The sequence below is a fragment of the Oncorhynchus mykiss genome, chromosome 29, assembly GCF_057628025.1.
Source record: "Oncorhynchus mykiss isolate SJ-2025 chromosome 29, ASM5762802v1, whole genome shotgun sequence".
NCBI lineage: Eukaryota > Metazoa > Chordata > Actinopteri > Salmoniformes > Salmonidae > Oncorhynchus > Oncorhynchus mykiss.
In genome coordinates, this window is record NC_143050.1 from 9,512,155 (window position 1) to 9,527,932 (window position 15,778).

Here is a 15,778-nt window from a genome sequence, read left to right on the forward strand (position 1 = left end):
TGCAGAGGTAGAGATGTAGAGAGAGGGGGGGATGGAGAGGTAGAGCGAGAGGATGGAGAGGGCAGGGAGAGAGGCCGGCAAGGTTAAGGATTACTTGATTGATTGATTAATTAACTAATTGATTGATTGGATTTATATAGCTCTTGTCGACAGAGGATCAGAGCACTGGTGTTTGTGGTTACAATCTTGTTTGTATCAGTCCTTTCTAGCACAGTCAAATAGTGATATCCTGTCTGTCCTCATGGTCAAATAGTGATATCCTGTCTGTCCTCATGGTCGAATTGTGATATCCTGTCTGTCCTCATGGTCAAATAGTGATATCCTGTCTGTCCTCATGGTCAAATAGTGATATCCTGTCTGTCCTCATGGTCGAATAGTGATATCCTGTCTGTCCTCATGGTCAAATAGTGATATCCTGTCTGTCCTCATGGTCGAATAGTGATATCCTGTCTGTCCTCATGGTCGAATTGTGATATCCTGTCTGTCCTCATGGTCAAATAGTGATATCCTGTCTGTCCTCATGGTCGAATTGTGATATCCTGTCTGTCCTCATGGTCAAATAGTGATATCCTGTCTGTCCTCATGGTCGAATTGTGATATCCTGTCTGTCCTCATGGTCGAATTGTGATATCCTGTCTGTCCTCATGGTCAAATAGTGATATCCTGTCTGTCCTCATGGTCGAATTGTGATATCCTGTCTGTCCTCATGGTCGAATTGTGATATCCTGTCTGTCCTCATGGTCGAATTGTGATATCCTGTCTGTCCTCATGGTCAATGAGTGATATCCTGTCTGTCCTCATGGTCAATGAGAGAGAGGGGGATATCCTGTCTGTCCTCATGGTCGAATTGTGATATCCTGTCTGTCCTCATGGTCAAATACTGATATCCTGTCTGTCCTCATGGTCAAATACTGATATCCTGTCTGTCCTCATGGTCGAATTGTGATATCCTGTCTGTCCTCATGGTCGAATTGTGATATCCTGTCTGTCCTCATGGTCGAATTGTGATATCCTGTCTGTCCTCATGGTCAATGAGTGATATCCTGTCTGTCCTCATGGTCAATGAGAGAGAGGGGGATATCCTGTCTGTCCTCATGGTCGAATTGTGATATCCTGTCTGTCCTCATGGTCAAATACTGATATCCTGTCTGTCCTCATGGTCAAATAGTGATATCCTGACTGTCTGTCCTCATGGTCAAATAGTGATATCCTGACTGTCTGTCCTCGTGGTCAAATAGTGATATCCTTTCTGTTTGTCCTCGTCGTCAAATAGTGATATCCTGTCTGTCCTCATGGTCAAATAGTGATATCCTGACTGTCTGTCCTCGTGGTCAAATAGTGATATCCTGACTGTCTGTCCTCGTGGTCAAATAGTGATATCCTTTCTGTTTGTCCTCGTCGTCAAATAGTGATATCCTGTCTGTCCTCATGGTCAAATAGTGATATCCTGACTGTCTGTCCTCGTGGTCAAATAGTGATATCCTGACTGTCTGTCCTCGTGGTCAATGAGTGATATCATTTCTGTTTGTCCTCGTGGTCAAATAGTGATACCCTGTCTGTCCTCATGGTCAAATAGTGATATCCTGTCTGTCCTCATGGTCAAATAGTGGTATCCTGTCTGTCCTCATGGTCAAATAGTGATATCCTGTCTGTCCTCATGGTCAAATAGTGGTATCCTGTCTGTGTCCTGATGGTCAAATAGTGATATCCTGTCTGTCCTCATGGTCAATTACTGATATCCTGTCTGTCTGTATTGTCGGTCTGTCAGTCTCCTCGTGGCCAAGTAGTGATATCATATCTGTCCTCATGGTCAAATAGTGATATCCTGTCTGTCCTCATGGTCAAATAGTGATATCCTGTCTGTCCTCATGGTCAAATAGTGATATCCTTTCTTTGTCTGTCCTCATGGTCAAATAGTGATATCCTGTCTGTCCTCATGGTCAAATAGTGATATCCTGATCATGGTGTCTAGTCATTCCATACTGTAGGCCACAGCCTGGTGTAATAGACAATCACTAACACATTTCTTGTGTGTGCATAGCCGAAGATTATTGTAAGAAATATGATGGCCTCACCAATTTATGTACGGCTTCCGCTGTATAGCCAGTTTCTTTAGATCTGCTAACACACACACACACAGATTTGCAGACAGATAACTGACAGTGCAGGACGGGGCAGGGCAGAGACACATTTATATGGACGTAAACAACGTGTGACAGCTTGTGTGTGTTAGGGACAGATTGAGGCAGGGTCACATCCGTGTGTGTGTGTGTGTGTGTGTGTGTGTTACAGATTGAGGCAGGGTCACATCAGTGTGTGTGTGTGTGTGTGTGTTACAGATTGAGGCAGGGTCACATCCGTGTGTGTGTGTGTGTTACAGATTGAGGCAGGGTCACATCCGTGTGTGTGTGTGTGTGTGTGTGTGTTACAGATTGAGGCAGGGTCACATCAGAGTGTGTGTGTCTATAGATGTGTGTGTGTGTGTGTGAGGGCCAGATGTCTGTGTGTGTTGGTTTTGCTCATCTGCCCTGGGGTAGAGGGTGTGACAGTCACAGAACAAATCCAGCAAATGAAGTTATTTATAGCATGTTTATTTAATCATCTACTACACTGTCTGATAGTGGACAACATTGTCTGGCACAGAGACTGCATTATGGCTTGTCCGTGTGCGTACGTGAAGGGATGCCAATGGATGTTTCCAATGCCATCTGGTAAATCCAGGACAGAGAGCATTTCAGATCTCTGGTCCCCGCACGCATGCAGGCTCTGACTGCAGGGCAATACATTAGAGAGAGAGAGTCTCTCTTCTTAGCTTCTGCCCTTATTCCTTCAGTCTCATCTGAAACCTCACTCCTCTCACGCTATCTACAGAGAGTGGAGAGAGGAGAAGGAAATAACCAAAATAGTAGAGAGGGAGAGAAGGTTACAGAAGGAGAGGATAGTAGTCTGTGTGATTAAGGGAGGAGGCGAGGGAGAGGATAGTAGTCTGGGATTAAGGGAGGAGATGAGGGAGAGGAGGTGGTCGGGGGTTAGGGAGGAGGTGAAGGAGAGGAGGTGGCTGGGGCTTAGGGAGGAGGTGAGGGAGAGAATAGTAGTCTGGGATTAATGGAGGAGGTGAGGGAGAGGAGGTGGTCAAGGGTTAGGGAGGAGGTGAGGGAGAGGTGGTGGTCGAAGTTAGGGAGGAGGGGGCGGGGGATGAGGCAGTCGGGGGTTAGAGAGGAGGGGACGGGGGGATGAGGCGGTCGGGGGTTAGGGAGGAGGGGACGGGGGGATGAGGTGGTCGGGGGTTAGGGAGGAGGGGACGGGGGGATGAGGTTAAGCCCTTTTATCAACTCGCTGTGTGATCTTCTTACATACCCCACGCCCACAACGTGTCTGTCTGTATGATCTTACAGGTATTTAGAGGTTGAGTGTGTGTCAGTGACTTGATTCTTGTAGAGGAGATTTTCCATCTGTGGAAAATCTGTGGCAGTAGCATTATTGTTAGCAATATTACAGATACACTGTTGTATTAATGACTGTAGGAGTATTACAGATACAATCAAATTCAATCAATCAAATGTATTTCTAAAGCCCTTCGTACATCAGCTGATATCTCAAAGTGCTGTACAGAAATCCAGCCTAAAACCCCAAACAGCAAGCAATGCATTGAGAGTATCTCTACCGCTCCTGCTGTCTCTAGAGAGTTGAAAACAGCAGGTCTGGGACAGGTAGCACGTCCGGTGAACAGGTCAGGGTTCCATAGCCGTTGGCAGAACAGTTGAAACTGGAGCAGCGGCTCAACCAGGTGGACTGGGGACAGCAAGGAGTCACCATGCCAGGTACTCCTGATGCATGGTCCTACGGCTCAGGTCCTCTGAGAGAGAGAATAAGAGAGAGAGAGAGAGAGCACACTTAAATTCACGCAGAACACTGTATCAGACAGGACAATTTGTCCAGATATAACGGACTGATCTGTAAAGCTGTCATCAAGACAAAGGGTGGCTATGAAGAATCTCAAATATAAAATGTATTTGGATTTAGCACTTTCTTTTAGTTAGTACATGATTCCATGTGTGTTATTTCATAGTTGTGATGTCTTCACTATTATTCTACAATGTAGAAAACAGTACAAATAAAGAAAAACCCTTGAAGGAGTAGGTTTGTCCAAACTTTCGACTGGTACTATAGTTTGTGAGAGGTGTGGTTGATAAGGCTCTGTGGGATGTAGCTAGGAGAGCACTGTGACTGACAAGTGAATTTAAATGTCGCATTGAGCTTGGGGGTTACTGCGCAAGATCCCATGGACAGGGTTGTATTCACTAGACAAAACGGAGGCAAATAGGATGAAATCGGGGGCGGTATGATGTCAACTTGTCCAATAAGAAATGTCTGCTTTCTATTCCGGCGCCACATCAGATTGAAACGTACTGGTGCAAATGGTTTCCAGTGGCTCTTCTCCCTCCCATCACCCTCTCCTCTCTCTTTTCTTCTCAACCCGTCTGTTTTATGTGATGTGGATTGAATTCATCCTTTCTCTGTTGAGCTGGCTGGTCTGAACCACCCAGATGTCCTGAGTAGATAACCTCTTACAGATGGTCCAGAGTAGATAACCTCTTACAGACGATTCTGTTACAGGCCTCTGAGGCGACACACTACGGAAATATCAGCGTCTCACTCTTCGTCTCTTCCACATTGCTTTTTATCTTCTCTTCTTCCTGTCAACCTCTTCTCTCTTTCTCTCATGCACACACACACACACACACTCACACTCTAATCTAATTTCCCCAGATCATTAGTAAAGTGTCATCTATGAGGCAGCTCTCATGTCTTGTAATGACTTTTAAAGCTCCTTCCTGTGTCAGAAACATACCTCTGACTCACACAGTACACTATACTATACACTATATACTATACACTAGAGGTCAACCGATTATGACTTTTCAACACCGATACCGATTATTGGAGGACCAAAAAAAGCCGATACCGATATAAAAAAAATAATAATAATAAAAAATACAATTTTTGTATTTTTTTATTTGTAATAATGACAATTACAACAATACTGAATGAACACTTATTTTAATATAATTCATCAATAAAAATCAATTTAGCCTCAAATAAATAATGAAACATGTTCAATTTGGTTTAAATAATGCAAAAACAAAGTGTTGGAGAAGTAAAAGTGCAATATGTGCCCTGTAAGAAAGCTAACGTTTCAGTTCCTTGCTCAGAACATGAGAACATATGAAAGTTGGTGGTTCCTTTTAACATGAGACTTCAATATTCCAAGATAAGAAGTTTTAGGTTGTAGTTAATATAGTATTTATAGGACTATTTATCTCTATACATTTTGTATTTCATATACCTTTGACTATTGGATGTTCTTATAGGCACTTTAGTATTGCCAGTGTAACAGTATAGCTTCCGTCCCTCTAGTTAGCCGCGCTAACTAGCCAGCCATTTCACTTCGGTCACACCAGCCTCATCTCGGGAGTTGATAGGCTTGAAGTCATAAACAGCGCAATGCTTGACGCACAACGAAGAGCTGCTGGCAAAATGCACGAAAGTGCTGTTTGAATGAATGTTTACGCGCCTGCTTCTGCCTACCACCGCTCAGTCAGATACTTAGATACTTGTATGCTCAGTCAGATTATATGCAACGCAGGACACGCTAGATAATATCTAGTAATATCATCAACCATGTGTAGTTAACTAGTGATTATGATTGATTGTTTTTTATAAGATAAGTTTAATGCTAGCTAGCAACTTACCTTGGCTTACTGCATTCGCGTAACAGTCTCCTTTTGGAGTGCAACGAGAGAGAGTCAGGTCGTTATTGCGTTGGACTAGTTAACTGTAAGGTTGCAAGATTGGATCCTCCGAGCTGACAAGGTGAAAATCTGTCATTCTGCCAATGAACAAGGCAGTTAACCCACCGTTCCTAGGCCATCATTGAAAATAAGAATGTGTTCTTAACTGACGCCATTAAAAGGTAATTTACCACCTTCACAAGTGCAGTCTCATTGCTATGATGGGGTCTAAAACCAGACTGAAGCATTTCATATACATTGTTTTTCTTCAGGAGGCAGTGAGTTGCTGGGCATCAGCTTTTTCACATTTTTTTGAGAAGAGTGGGAGATTCGATATAGGTGATAGTTTTTTATATTTTCTGGGTCAAGGTTTGGCTTTTTCAAGAGAGGCTTTATTACTGCCACTTTTAGTGAGTTTGGTACACATCCGGTGGATAGAGAGCCGTTTATTATGTTCAACATAGGAGGGCCAAGCACAGGAAGCAGTTCTTTCAGTAGTTTAGTTGGAATAGGGTCCAGTATGCAGCTTGAAGTTATATAGTACTAAAACACTTGAGTGTATCCTTGACCCTAGGTCCTGGCAGAGTTGTGCAGACTCAGGATAACTGAGCTTTGGAGGAATACGCAGATTTAGTTTACTTCAGAGCTCAGGTATTTTCTGTCTACCAGGGAGCTAGTTTCTTATGACAAATGTTTTTAGGGGTGCAACTGCAGCTAAGGTATTGCGCAAGGCTAAATTGAGTTCCTCAATCAGGTGGTTAACTGAATTTTGTCCTCTAACGTCCTTGGGTAGGCAGAGGGAGTCTGGAAGGGCATCTAGGAATCTTTGTGTTGTCTGAGAATTTATAGCACAACTTTTGATGCTCCTTGGTTGGGGTCTGAGCAGATTATTTGTTGCGATTGCAAACATAATAAAATGGTGGTCCGATAGTCCAGGATTATGAGGAAAAATATTAAGATCCACAACATTTATTTCATGGGACAAAACTACGTCCAGAGTATGACTGTGGCAGTGAGTAGGTCCGGAGACATGTTGGACAAAACCCACTGAGTCGATGATGGCTCCGAAAGCCTTTTGGAGTGGGTCTGTGGACTTTTCCATGTGAATATTAGTCACCAAAAATTAGAATGTTATCTGCTATGACTACAAAGTCCGATAGGTATTCAGGGAACTCAGTGAGGAATGCTGTATATGGCCCAGGAGGCCTGTAAACAGTAGCTATAAAAAGTGATTGAGTAGGCTGCATAGATTTCATGATTAGAAGCTCAAAACTATACTATACATTACACTAAACACTACACAATACACTACACTATAAATACTAAACACTACACTATGCATACTATACACTACACTGTACACTACACTATACAGTCGTGGCCAAAAGTTTTGAGAATGACACAAAAATTAATTTCCACCAAGTTTGCTGCTTCAGTGTCTTTAGATATTTTTGTCAGATGTTACTATGGAATACTGAAGTATAATTACAACATTTCATAAGTGTCAAATGCTTTTATTGACAACTACATGAAGTTGATGCAGAGTCAATATTTGCAGTGTCAACCCTTAGTTTTCAAGACCTCTGCAATCCACCCTGGCATGCTGTCTGTCAATTAACTTCTGGGCCACATCCTGACTGATGGCTGCCCATTCTTGCATAATCAATGCTTGGAGTTTGTCAGAATTTGTGGGTTTTTGTTTGTCCACCCGCCTCTTGAGGATTGACCACAAGTTCTCAATGGGATTAAGGTCTGGGGAGTTTCCTGGCCATGGACCCAAAATATCTATGTTTTGTTTCCCGAGCCACTTAGTTATCACTTTTGCCTTATGGCAAGGTGCTCCATCATGCTGGAAAAGGCATTGTTAGTCACCAAAACTGTTCCTGGATGGTTGGGAGAAGTTTCTCTTGGAGGATGTGTTGTTACCATTCTTTATTCATGGTTGTGTTGTGATTGAGCCCACTCCCTTGGCTGAGAAGCAACCCCACACATGAATGGTCTCAGGATGCTTTACCATTGGCTTGACACAGGACTGATGGTAGCGCTCACCTTGTCTTCTCTGGACAAGCTTTTTTCCGGATGCCTCAAATAATTGGAAAGGGGATTCATCAGAGAAAATGACTTTACCCCAGTCCTCAGCAGTCCAATCCCTGTACCTTTTGCAGAATATCAGTCTGTCCCTGATGTTTTTCCTGGAGCGAAGTGGCTTCTTTGCTGCCCTTCTTGACACCAGGCCATCCTCCAAAAGTCTCAAAAGTCAAGCTCTGTACTGGTGGTGCACCGATCCCGCAGCTGAATCAACTTTAGGAGATGGTCCTGGCGCTTGCTGGACTTTCCCTGAAGCCTTCTTCACTACAATTGAACTGCTCTCCTTGAATTTTTGATGATCCGATAAATGGTTGATTTAGGTGTGATCTTACTGGCAGCAATATTCTTTCACGTGAAGCCCTTTTTGTGCAAAGCAATGATGATGGCATGTGTTTTCTTACAGGTAACCATGATTGACAGAGGAAGAACAATGATTCCCAAGCACCACCCTCCTTTTGAAGCTTCCAGCCTGTTATTCGACCTCAATCAGCATGACAGAGTGATCTCCAGCCTTGTCCTCGTCAACACTCACACCTGTGTTAACGAGAGAATCACTGACATGATGTCAGCTAGTCCTTTTGTGGCAGGGCTGAAATGCAGTGGAAATGTTTTTTGGGGATTCAGTTAATTTGCATGGCAAAGAGGGACTTTGCAATTAATTGCAATTCATCTGATAACTCTTCATAACATTCTGGTGTATTTGCAAATTGCCATCATACAAACTGAGGCAGCAAACTTTAAGATTTGTGTCATTCTCAAAACTTTTGGCCACGACTATACACTATACTAAACACTATACACTACACTATACATACTATACACTACACTATACATACTATACACTACACTATACATTCTATACACTACACTATACATACTATACACTACTCTATACATACTGTACTAAACACCATACTATACACTATTCACACTACACTATACGCTACACTATACTATATATTACACTACACATACTATACTAAACACTACACTATACATACTATACACCATAGATATGGACTCCCAAGTGGTACAGCGGTCTAAGGCACTGCATCTCAGTGCAAGAGGTGTCACTGCCGTCCCTGGTTCAAATCCAGGCTGCATCAAGATGTCCGAGTTTGGCCGGGGTAGGCTGTCATTGTAAATAAGAATGGGTTCTTAACTGACTTGCCTAGTTAAACTAAGGTTACATTAAAAATAATATATAAAATAATGTACATTATACATACCATACACTATACACTGCACGTACAGTGCTCTTGACATATTATGCATTATAATGTACATACAGCATACACATATGCATACATATATTAATTACACTACACAATGGTCAGATTTCAGACCCCCCTCCCACCTTATGCGATATCCACCCAAAGCATATCGGACTGCTTTTTATGTACCACATCTCCGGATTCCTACCGCAAGCTCTGAACCTTTACACCGGAACATCGCAGCTAGCTAGCTGCTATCCGGGTCGCTACTCCTGGCTAACGTCTCTGTCCCGAAGCAAGCACCAGTTAGCCTGGAGCTAACCTCAAGCTAGGCCCCCTCCCGGCTAGCCGAAGAGGTCCTTCAGTCAATTCCTGGGCTACAATACCTATTTTGCCAATTGCCCTGGACCCTTTTACTGTCCACACGGAGCCCTGCCAATCCATCATGGCTGGTCTTCCGACGTAACCGTCCGAGGGGGTTTCAGCAGGCTCTTCCGTTGCGACGTCCCCTGGAGGCCTATCTGCTAGCCTGCTAGGCCCGCCCGCTAGCTGTCTGAATCGCCGTGTCTCCAGCTCGCCTAGCTACTCCCTGGACCCTATGATCACTCGGCTACACATGCCTCTCCCTAATGTCAATATGCCTTGTCCATTGCTGTTTTGGTTAGTGATTATTGTCTTATTTCACTGTAGAGTCTCCAGCCCTGCTCAAATGCCTCAGCTAGCCCTTTTGTTCCACCCCCCACACATGCGGTGACCTCACCTGGCTTAAATTGTGCCTCTCGAGACAAAACCTCTCTCATCGTCACTCAATGCCTAGGTTTACCTCCACTGTACTCACATCCTACCATACCTCTGTCTCTACATTATGCCTTGAATCTTTTTTTCCGCGCCCAGAAATCTGCTCCTTTTACTCTCTGTTCCGAACGCACTAGACAACTAGTTCTTATAGACTTTAGCTGTACCCTTATCCTACTCCTCATCTGTTCCTCTTGTGATGTAGAGGTTAACCTCGGCCCTGCAGCCCCCAACCTCGGCCCTGCAGCCCCCATCACCACTCCCATTCCCCAGGTGCTCTCATTTGTTGACTTCTGTAACCGTAAAAGGCTTGTTTTCATGCATGCTAACATTAGAAGCCTCCTCCCTAAGTTTGTTTTATTCACTGCTTTAGCACACTCTACCAACCCTGATGTCCTAGCTGTGTCTGAATCCTGGCTTAGGAAGGCCACCAAAAATCCTGAAATTTCCATCCCTAACTATAACATTTTCTGACAAGATAGAACTGCCAAAGGGGGCGGAGTTACAATCTACTGCAGAGAGAGCGTGCAGAGTTCTGTCGTACTATCCAGGTCTGTGCCCAAACAATTCGAGCTTCTACTTTTAAAAATCCACCTTTCCAGAAACAAGTCTCCCACCGTTACCGTTGTTATAGAATCTTCAGCCCCCAGCTGTGCCCTGGACACCATATGTGAATTGATTGCCCCCCATCTATCTTCACAGTTTGTACTGTTAGGTGACCTAAATTGGGACATGCTTAACACCCTGGCCGTCCTACAATCTAAGCTAGATGCCCTCAATCTCACACAAATTGTCAACGAATCTACCAGGTACAACCCTAAATCCGTAACCATGGGCACCCTATCATCCTGACCAACTTGCCCTCTAAATACATCTCTGCTGTCTTCAACCAGGATCTCAAACCAGGATCTTTTTGCACCCCAGTATCTCTACTTGCACGTCATCATCTGCACATATATCAGTTCAGTATTAATGCTAAATTGTATTTTTTTCCCTCTATGGCCTATTTATTGCCATACCTCCCTACTCTTCCACATTTGCACACACTGTACATAGATTGTTTTATTTTGTATTATTGACTGTACGTTTGTGTATGTGTAACTATGTGTTGTTTATGCTGCACTTCTTTGCTTGATCTGGGCCAGATCACAGTTGTAAATGAGAACTTGTTCTCAACTGGCCTACCTGCTTAAATAAAGGTGAAATAAAATATATATATATTTTTTGGAATATAGAATGATATTATTATAATTCAGCTTGCAGCATACCACCCTGCATCCCACTGAAGGGTGGTACTGAATCTATGCAGGGTTGTTCCTGGTCAGTCCCTGGATGTGAGACCAGATGCTGCTGGAAGTGGTGTTGGAGGGCTAGTAGGAGGCAATATTTCCTCTGGTCTAAAATACATATATGCTAATGCCCCAGGGCAGTGATTGGGGACATTGCCCTTTGTAGGGTGCTGTCTTTCGGATGGGACATTAAACGGGTGTCCTGACTCTCTGTGGTCACTAAAGATCCCATGGCACTTATCGTATGAATAGGGGTGTTTCCCCCATGTCCCTCATACCACAATGGCCACCCAAGCATTTGCCTAGTTTCTTCTCCGCAATGAGTTTGGATGTGAATTCGCGGCTGTCTGATTGGTTCAGAAACCGCTGGGTTGGCCAGAGCCAGAACACATGGGTAAAGCAGTGGTTTGAATATTTTGTCATTGGCTTTTATACTCTGGTTAAAGATCATCCAACCGCTGATGACTTTCTTTTGAACAACACCCCTGATGTCATTCTCAGCGAACAACAGAGCAGCAGTAGTGTTTAGTGGAAGTCATCAGGCTAGTAACCACAACATTTCCTCATGGGTTTTAGCCCTAATGCTACACAATCAATACAGGCCTAAGGGTGGGTGTGTGTGTTCAGTGCAATCCACAAGTGTGTTTGACATTTGACTGCTTGCTGTAGAGCTGTTTGTGTCCCAGTGCAGTAGGATGTTTATTTTACCTTTATTTAACTAGGCAAGTCAGTTAAGAACAAATTCTTATTTTCAATGACAGCCTAGGAACAGTGGTTTAACTGCCTTGTTCAGAACGACAGATTTGTCAGCTGGGAGATTTGAACTTGCAACCTTTCGGTTACTAGTCCAACGCTCTAACCACTAGGCTACCCTGCCCTCTTAAACTCAACTAGCCTGTGTCTGAGAGAGGTCTATCAGAGGATGAGGATGAAGAAGGAATTACTGCTTTCTGTCAGAGATGAGAGAGAATGATGATGAGGGATGACTTTCCTGTGTGAGGTGATAGAGAATGGGCAGATGGATGGATGAGTGGATTAAAGAAGGGAAGATGAAAGATGAGAAGATGTTCCCTAATTTCCCTTTCCCTTTGGTTGGTGTCCGGTCTCTCTGTATTTCTGACTTAATGGTTGGAAAATTCCAGATACTTTTCAGAAACCCTGGTTGGTGAATATCTGGAATCAAAAGGGAATAAACCGTCAGCGAATTCTTCTTCTTCTTCTTCTATTGCAACCCTACCGACACGCAGAAGATCATTATTGTGACGGCTAAATCATGTCTGCCAGCCTGCCCTCTTTTCCTTCTGTCGGCTTCAGTGTTGTTTTTAAGAGTAGGTATGATAGTCAGCACCTCTAGCTGGGTCACAACAACACCAAAGTAAAACAACCTAGCTGTACCATATTTATAAGATACTAAGTTAGTGATAAGGTAGGCCGACATCTGTCTTCATGTATCCTACCTTAAACCCAATTAACTATTAAATCCTACCTTAAACACATTTAACTATTAACTCCTACCTTAAACACATTTTTTATTTTTTATTAATTTCACCTTTATTTAACCAGGTAGGCAAGTTGAGAACAAGTTCTCATTTACAATTGCGACCTGGCCAAGATAAAGCAAAGCAGTTCGACACATACAACGAGTTACACATGGAGTAAAACAAACATACAGTCAATAATACAGTATAAACAAGTCTATATACGATGTGAGCAAATGAGGTGAGATAAGGGAGGTGAAGGCAAAAAAGGCCATGGTGGCAAAGTAAATACAATATAGCAAATAAAACACTGGAATGGTAGATTTGCAATGGAAGAATGTGCAAAGTAGAAATACAAATAATGGGGTGCAAAGGAGCAAAATAAATAAATTATATACAGTAGGGAAAGAGGTAGTTGTTTGGGCTAAATTATAGGTGGGCTATGTACAGGTGCAGTAATCTGTGAGCTACTCTGACAGTTGGTGCTTAAAGCTAGTGAGGGAGATAAGTGTTTCCAGTTTCAGAGATTTTTGTAGTTCGTTCCAGTCATTGGCAGCAGAGAACTGGAAGGAGAGGCGGCCAAAGAAAGAATTGGTTTTGGGGGTGACTAGAGAGATATACCTGCTGGAGCGTGTGCTACAGGTGGGAGATGCTATGGTGACCAGCGAGCTGAGATAAGGGGGGACTTTACCTAGCAGGGTCTTGTAGATGACATGGAGCCAGTGGGTTTGGCGACGAGTATGAAGCGAGGGCCAGCCAGCGAGAGCGTACAGGTCGCAATGGTGGGTAAGTATATGGGGCTTTGGTGACAAAACGGATTGCACTGTGATAGACTGCATCCAATTTGTTGAGTAGGGTATTGGAGGCTATTTTGTAAATGACAACGCCAAAGTCGAGGATTGGTAGGATGGTCAGTTTTACAAGGGTATGGTTGGCAGCATGAGTGAAGGATGCTTTGTTGCGAAATAGGAAGCCAATTCTAGATTTAACTTTGGATCGGAGATGTTTGATATGGGTCTGGAAGGAGAGTTTACAGTCTAACCAGACACCTAAGTATTTGTAGTTGTCCACGTATTCTAAGTCAGAGCCGTCCAGAGTAGTGATGTTGGACAGGCGGGTAGGTGCAGGTAGCGATCGGTTGAAGAGCATGCATTTAGTTTTACTTGTATTTAAGAGCAATTGGAGGCCACGGAAGGAGAGTTGTATGGCATTAAAGCTTGCCTGGAGGGTTGTTAACACAGTGTCCAAAGAAGGGCCAGAAGTATACAGAATGGTGTCGTCTGCGTAGATGTGGATCGGAGACTCACCAGCAGCAAGAGCGACCTCATTGATGTATACAGAGAAGAGAGTCGGTCCAAGAATTGAATTGAACTATTAACTCCTACCTGATATCCAATTAACTATTAACTCCTACCGTAAAACCATTTAGCTATTAACTACTACCTGATATCTATTTAACTATTAACTACTACCTTAAACCCATTTAACTATTAACTCCTACCTGATATCTATTTAACTATTAACTCCTACCTGATATCTATTTAACTATTAACTCCTACCTGATATCTATTTAACTATTAACTCCTACCTGATATATATTTAACTATTAACTACTACCTGATATCCAATTAACTATTAACTCCTACCTGATATATATTTAACTATTAACTACTACCTGATATCCAATTAACTATTAACTCCTACCTGATATCTAGTTAACTATTAACTCCTACCTGATATCCATTTAACTATTAACTCCTACCTTAAACCCATTTAACTATTAACTCCTACCTGATATCCATTTAACTATACTGTGCAAAAATATAATGCAACATGTAAAGTGTTGGTCCCATGTTTCACGAACTGAAATAAAATATCCTAGAAATGTTCCATATGTACAAAAAGCTTATTTCTCTCAAATGTGTTTATATCACTGCTAGTGAGCATTTGTCCTTTGTCAAGATAATCCATTCACCTGACAGGTGTGACATACCATGAAGCTGATTAAACAGCACGATCATTACACAGGTGCACCTTGTGCGGGGGACAATACATTGCCACTCTTACATGTGCAGTTGTATCACACAACACAATGCCACAGATGTCTCAAGTTTTGAGGGAGTGTGCAATTGGCATCCTGACTGCAGGAATGTCCACCAGAGCTGTTGCCAGAGCATTTGATGTTAATTTCTCTACTGTAAGCCGCCTCCAATGTAGATTTGATTAAGATGGTAGAAATCCAAATAAATGATCAAAAGCCATCTACGGACCCCCCCAAACCTCACATCAAGCCTCCCCAATGTCCAGTATATAGTATCAGTTCTATATGTTTGACAAGTAGTATACAGCTGCGCCTTAGATAATTGTTTATTCAACCTATGTTTTGTATTCTCTGTGAATATGGTGATGTGTTTTTCACTCCCTGTTCAGAGAAATAGTAATTGAAGTTGTTAGGTAATGCATCCAAGTTATCCAGCAAGGTCATATTTTTGGCCAAACAGAGAGGACACATGTTATCTACTAAAACCAAGCATCATCTGCACCATTAAGGCACCAACCACTGCTACTGGTCGCCTATATAATTTGTGGTGTAGGAACATCACTGTAATTGAAGGTGCACTTAAGACAGAAAAGAAAGTGAAAGAGTGACATTTCTTTACAATAAATCAAATCAAATCAAATCATAACCCATTTACTTGTGTTAATGCTGTTGGCTCCGTCATTCTCTTACCAAACTTTGCATCTGCGCTGTTCTTCAAGTACATTTTTTGTTGTTGTAAAATGTTCAATGGAAATTGTTTTTAATCTCTGTCCATATTGTCCATGAGTTTTTAGGGAGATAGAAAATAGCAATTTTTTCATAACTCAATCAATCAAATGTATTTATAAAGCCCTTTTTACATCTGCAGATGTCACAAAATGCTGTACAGAAACCCGGCCTAAAAGTCCAAAGAGCAAGTAATGCAGATGTAGAAGCACGGTGGCTGGGAAAAACGACCACCAGTTTGACTGAATTGCACGAGAATTATACATGTATGGATTTTCTTATGTGTTCTTTTCTCTTCATTCAACCAACCTGCCTCCTGCCATTCACCCACACAATTTTTCATGACTTTGACCAA

At 42.7% G+C, this 15,778-nt stretch overlaps 1 protein-coding gene across 1 annotated transcript in view; it reads left to right on the forward strand.

Moving 5' to 3' along the window:
- Positions 1 to 15,778, forward strand: part of ubl3a (ubiquitin-like 3a) — a 61,445-nt gene that overhangs the window by 23,313 nt on the left and 22,354 nt on the right. The gene's annotated exons all lie outside the window — the stretch shown is intronic.